This window comes from Aulonocara stuartgranti (assembly GCF_965226115.1).
Source record: "Aulonocara stuartgranti genome assembly, chromosome: 8".
Lineage (NCBI taxonomy): Eukaryota > Metazoa > Chordata > Actinopteri > Cichliformes > Cichlidae > Aulonocara > Aulonocara stuartgranti.
In genome coordinates, this window is record NC_138959.1 from 29,642,799 (window position 1) to 29,648,946 (window position 6,148).

Below are 6,148 nucleotides of genomic sequence, written 5' to 3' on the forward strand. Positions count from 1 at the left end.
AACAGTTTTAATGCCGCAATCATGTCAACAGTCACGTCAGCCTGCATCAACACAACATTTAGAACATTTGGGCTTAACTGGGGCCACGTTAGACAATTACAGGTCAGGTAAGACACTGGCAAATGGTGTAGTCATAAGCCAAGTGGAGTTTGTGCTGGATGTGGTCCAAATGTCATAACATACCGTATATTTGGCCTGAATTAGCACAGGTAAGAATATTTTCATCTATTACCTGATAAGGCGACACATCTGTAACTACCTTCTGTCTCTGACAAGGACATTATTTTGCCAGATATGCTCACACGCTTGAGTCATGATAAAATAATTATACATGAAATTAGCAAATTCAGTCGATGACTGATTGGAAACGCACCTCCCTGTCTATATAAGGACCCATACAGAAATAATTTTGCAGCACTCAAGGTCCCAGTGCACACAGTGATCTCCATTATCCATGAATGGAAGAAGTTTGAAAGCACCACGGCTCTTAGAGCTGGCCTTAGTAAGGGAGATGAACAGGTACCTGATGGATAGTCCAACAGAACTCCAGCATTGCTCTGTGGAGAAAGGAGAACCCTCCAGATGGGCAACCATTTCTGCAGCACTCCACCAATCAGACCTGCATAGTAGAGTGGAGGGAGAGAAGCCACTACCCAGTAAAAGGGACATGATAGCCCCCCTCTCAGACCACGAGATACAACATTTTCTGAACTGAACAGAATCTGAACCTTTTTTTTGGCAGCAGGCACTGGGAGATCAGTCAGGGTCAAGGAAAAGATGAATGGAGCGATGTACAGAGATGTCCTCGACGATGGTAAATGGACTGATTCTTATATAGCGCTTTTCTACTCTCCTGGAGCACATGCTTTTGCAGTGCTTTCTAACTAACATTCATACACATTCATACTCTGATGGATGTAATGGAGAGCAGATGACCTGCTCTACCTCCTGAGCTACAGCCACCTACTCCAAAGTGCTCTGGATCTCAGAAAGGGTCGAAGGTTAGTCTTCCAACATGACAATGACCCTAAGCACACGGCCAGTTTAACAAAGGAATGGGTTCAGGTCGATGTTGTGAATGTCCTCGAGTGCCCTGGTTGGACCCCAGAGTTGAACCCAAATGAACATGTGAAAACAGCTGTGTACCAACACTCCTCATCCAACCTGATGAAGCTTGACAGGTTCTGCAGCGAGGAATGGGAAAAATCAGATTCCGACTTAAAAAGACTTAGCATATAACGTTTTTGTTTTTTATGTTTAATATATTTGCAAGAATTTCAAGCAAAGGTTTTTCACTTTGTCATTATGGGGTGTTGTGTGTAGAGTTTTGAGGGAACACGAATTTAATCCATTGTGGATCAAATTATCAATGACCTAACCCCACTAACTGCATGTCTTTGGACTGTGGGTGGATGCTGGAGTACCAGGAGGCAACTGTGCTAACCACTGCTCCACCCATATGTATTATAAGTACTCCTTAAAAGATAAAGGACAATGATGGGAGGAAAACACATGTTAAATAAGCAAAAAACATCAATACAAAAACACCAGTAGGAAGATACGATAAGTCAAAATACTCTTTTTTTTCTCAGATTTTGAAATAAGATGCAGGTGATCAGGGGGCAAATATAGAAGGGAAGTAACTGGTCAAAGAAAGAGAGGGACATGAGAAGCCTTTGCTCCATGTAAGATCAGGAGGTAAAGAGGATCCTAGGATCATGAAAATGTGCTCGAACTAACTGCACAGTCAAAAATTCTGCTATTTAACTATTTGTTCTTATAGTTTCTTTCCAAATGTTACTCATCATATTTTATACAATTTATCAATACTAGAGTTTCTTTCTTCTGCACCAGCAGCACTCACAGCAGCTGCCAGGTAAACTTAGTGTTGTATTGTTGAACAACTAGTGTGCTTAAAAAATAGTACACTGTTCCAAAAAATAGTAATGTCAAAGTATCTTACTGTATATTTTACAGTTTTGTACTGTCTTTCTAGAATATCAATTATATATATATATATATATATATATATATATATATATATATATATATATATATATATATATATATATATAATAAAACACAATTTACTTGTTTTGTAAATATTTTTTTTTGTGCATATTCAGATTGTAAAAATACATTCAGAAATTTATCATAATTTCACAAATATTTGTTTGTTATGTGAGAGAATGATCTGTTAAATTCAAATGTAATACTATGGAAAAATATATAAAATGATCGAAAATTAATGAGAATAATCAATAATTAAAGGAGTATTTGAATTATAATTGTGCTGAAAATTTCATGTCATCTAGGTCTGATTCAATAATTCAGAGGTAACAAGTGAAAATATAATTAATAGGAATAAAAACTAAAAAAACATATAAAACTTTGCACGGCCACGCTGTGCTAATTATATATTTCAAAAAATAAATGTAGAGGTAGGAATTGGCCTCTGCACCTGGGGTGAGGGTGTGGCCATGAAAACAATGTGACATGCCATTGGATGTTGGGACACATAATAACATGACGCTAAGCATCGGCCAATGAATGTGAACTAACAACCACAAGGTCGCGGCTGCACTGTAGGAAAACATCCTAATATAAAAGTATTTTACTGCATTTCACAGTTTTGTTCTGTTCTTCTAGAACATCATTAAAGTTACGTAAATAGACTGATTCCACATTTCAAATGTAAATTAACGTTAAATCACTGTAATGTAATAAAACATCATTTTCATGATTATTAACTGTGTCTGTCTGTACATATGCATATTTAGATGTTAAAATACATTCACAAATGTATCATGATCTCACAAATATCTGTGCGTTATTTGAAAGATCGAACTGTTGAATTCAAATGTAATGCTATGGATTTGATTTGATTTGATATACCTTTATTACTCCCACAGGGGGAAATTTCATAAACCCGCCGACCTATTGCACGCAATGGTGGCGCCATCTTACCCTCCGATCATACATACATTACACAAAACATCACATGGGGAAGGAGGTATAACAATGGAAAATGCACCACATGAGGAAAGATAAGGATAACAAAAATCACTCCCCCCAGACTGAGCTCCAACAGGGAGATCAGTTTGAGAACAGAAAAAAACACCTCTGCACGTAGCACATGAAAACAACTTGTCAGTCTGTCCCAGGGAATGCAATCCATTATTATTTAAACCAACTGTTAACTGTATATTTCTGTACATTTACGCATTATGATTCATATTGCCACATTCATTGACCTTGTTTACAGGTAATTTCATTGTTTGATCACGTTAAAATGTTCCTAATTTGATGTCTAAAAGCACTTGGAAAAGGCAGAATCCCATGTAAAATTAGCTCAACAAACTCTACTTTCATTACTGGAAATAACCGTATTTTTATGAGGAAGTTATTTTCTGTTATTTTACGGTAGTATTTTGGCGCCCCAGCTGCCGGAATATTACTGTTTTTTCACGATGTTTTTTTTAACAGTGTAACGTTTGTGTTACACACATTAATAGGACAGAATTTGCTGTTACCTGAGCAGTAGCAAAGATCTCACACTTGATGGTGCCAACAGACAGATTATTTTCCAAAGCAGTATGGCACACTGTGACTACAACAATCAGAGAGGGCTGAAATATTGCCAGCCTAATAGACAAGACACAGGAACAAATAAAACTGTTGTACTAGTGAAGTAGGTACAGGAAGCTGCCGTTTTTCTAGTGTTCAATGAGGCTGACCTGAATCCAGTCCTTTAATGTCAAATCTTACTGTTACAAGCACTCGTCATCATCAGGATTATTATCATTAGCAACATGATGTGAAAAGTCCAATAAACCCGGAGCGGCCTTTGAACTTCCTCTCTTTACCATCAAGTGCTTGTTGTCATTTGGATGATCCATTTTCACCTTGATCCTAATTTAGCAGCATCAAAATGATTTCATCTGGCATGTAACCCTCAACCTAACCTGACACAATGATGTGGATATGGCCTGGAGCGGTCCACCATAGATGCATCACGAGCATTTCTTATAGTTGTATTTTTTTAATCACAATTTGAAATTTTCTGTCTTTTAATATTAGTGACGCAATCAGCTCAGTTATTGTAAAATAAATGAATAAATAAAGTGGCACGACACTATCTATAGCCTGAAAGGTCCATAAGTATTTGAACAATGGCACAAGTTTTGTTATTTTACCTCTGAACACCAGCATAATGCTTTTTAAATAAAAAATGTAGTTGAAGTGCTGACTTCAGCTTTATTTCAAGAGGGTTTAAAAATATTGTAATATGAATTAGAGCCATTTTCATAAATAGTCCTCAGTTTTTAGGAGCTCAAAAATAGTTGGACAAACAAATAATTTAAATCTAAGAATTATTATAATACTTGGATTAAAATCCTTTGCAGTAAGTGACCATCTGAAATGGAGTTGACTAAATTCAGTATTTTCTACTTTAAGGTGCTCTGCTAGGCCTTCCAGGCTTCAGGTTTACCTTCAGTAACTGAAATGTTTTTGGTGCCAGGCAACCAAAACCTAATAATCAAACATGACCACAGCTGGACTGGGACAAAAAATGGGCCCTGACATTTTTGCTCCAGGTGGCCACCATGACTGTTAAAAAAACCAAAACAAAAAAACCCAAGAAAAAAAAAATCAAAAGTTGTAGAACACCCCAATTTTTCCATTTTTTAAAATTGAAAATGCTGCAGTTTAATGTGTGTCACTTGTAGGTTGTTTTATTTTCATTCTTCTGTCCAGTTCATCCCAAACCAGCTCGGTGGGGTTTAAGTCTGGAGACTGTGCTCAACACTCCATGTTTTCAAGCTTGTTCTTGTTCTTTTTTCCCGAGGAAGTTCTGGCATAAGTTTTGGATCATTATCTTGCAGTAGGATGAACCCCTGACCAATACAGGTGCATACCAGAGGGCACTGCATGGTGCTGCAGAAAGCTGTGCTAGCTGTTTTGGTTCAGGGTGCCTATGAGGGAAAAATGTCTTCAAAATGGGCTTTCAAAAAATTTTACCGCCCAAAAAAGTCCAAAAAACTAAGTTCAAAATATAATTAGTGGGCCAAAGAGACTAAATATAACTCTTCTCAAAAAGTGGCTTCCAGAAAGTTAACTAAACAGCATAGACACAACTTAACTCACAAACTGACCTAAACACAAAGAGACAGGAGGGTAACCTTTGTAGTGGTTTGACCCAAACATTTTACACACAAAGAAAAACAAACACCAATAAGCACTGAGAAGAAAAACCCCCATAACTAAACCTAAAACACCCCGTTTCTGACGAGCACTTGGCTGGTCCTGCTGAGCAGGCATTGTGTTTTCAAAGTCCTCAGCCCTTGGTCACGCCTTTTGATTCACTGATCCACACCACCAGGATCTACAGCAGGGGTGTCGAACTCCAGGCCTCGAGGATTTTAGATAACACCCTGGGTGAACACACCTGAATCAAATGATTAGTTCATTACCAGGTTTCTGGAGAACTTCAAGACATGTTGAGGAGGTAATTTAGCCATTTAAATCCCCTGCGTTGGATCAAGGACACATATAAAACCTGCAGGACAGGGGCCCTCGAGGCCTGGAGTTTGACACCTGTGATCTACAGCAAAGGTATCAGAATGTTGTTTGGACTGGAGTGGTGTAGCCAGATGGTAACGAAGAGAGGGAAGGTAGTCAGAACTGATGGGATCGAACTACCAGACGGCAACATCGCAGACATCGAGGACAGCTACAAGTACCTGGGAATCCCACGGGCAAATGGGAACCACAAAGACTTTATGGACATATATGGTTTGATTTGTATGGTTTTGTGGATTGGATAGGTTGTTGTGAACATCTGGTGAGAAATATATTTACTTGACCTGCCTGTTTAGTACTTATTTTACCCGCTTACACTTTCAAAATGTACTTGATTAACCATTTGAAAAGTCAAGATGTTGGCCATTTTTTAAGATGTCCACCAAAACAACATAAAAGAGCACATATTCTCATAGCACCTAACTGTAGAATATATACGCAGATTAATTATATTATTTTGAAAATAATATTCAGTGAGCTTTGTTATGTGTAGACATTTGCTTTTTAACCGATCAACAGATTGTTGCAAGAAACAAAAACATTTCATTAATAGAACGGCAGGAAA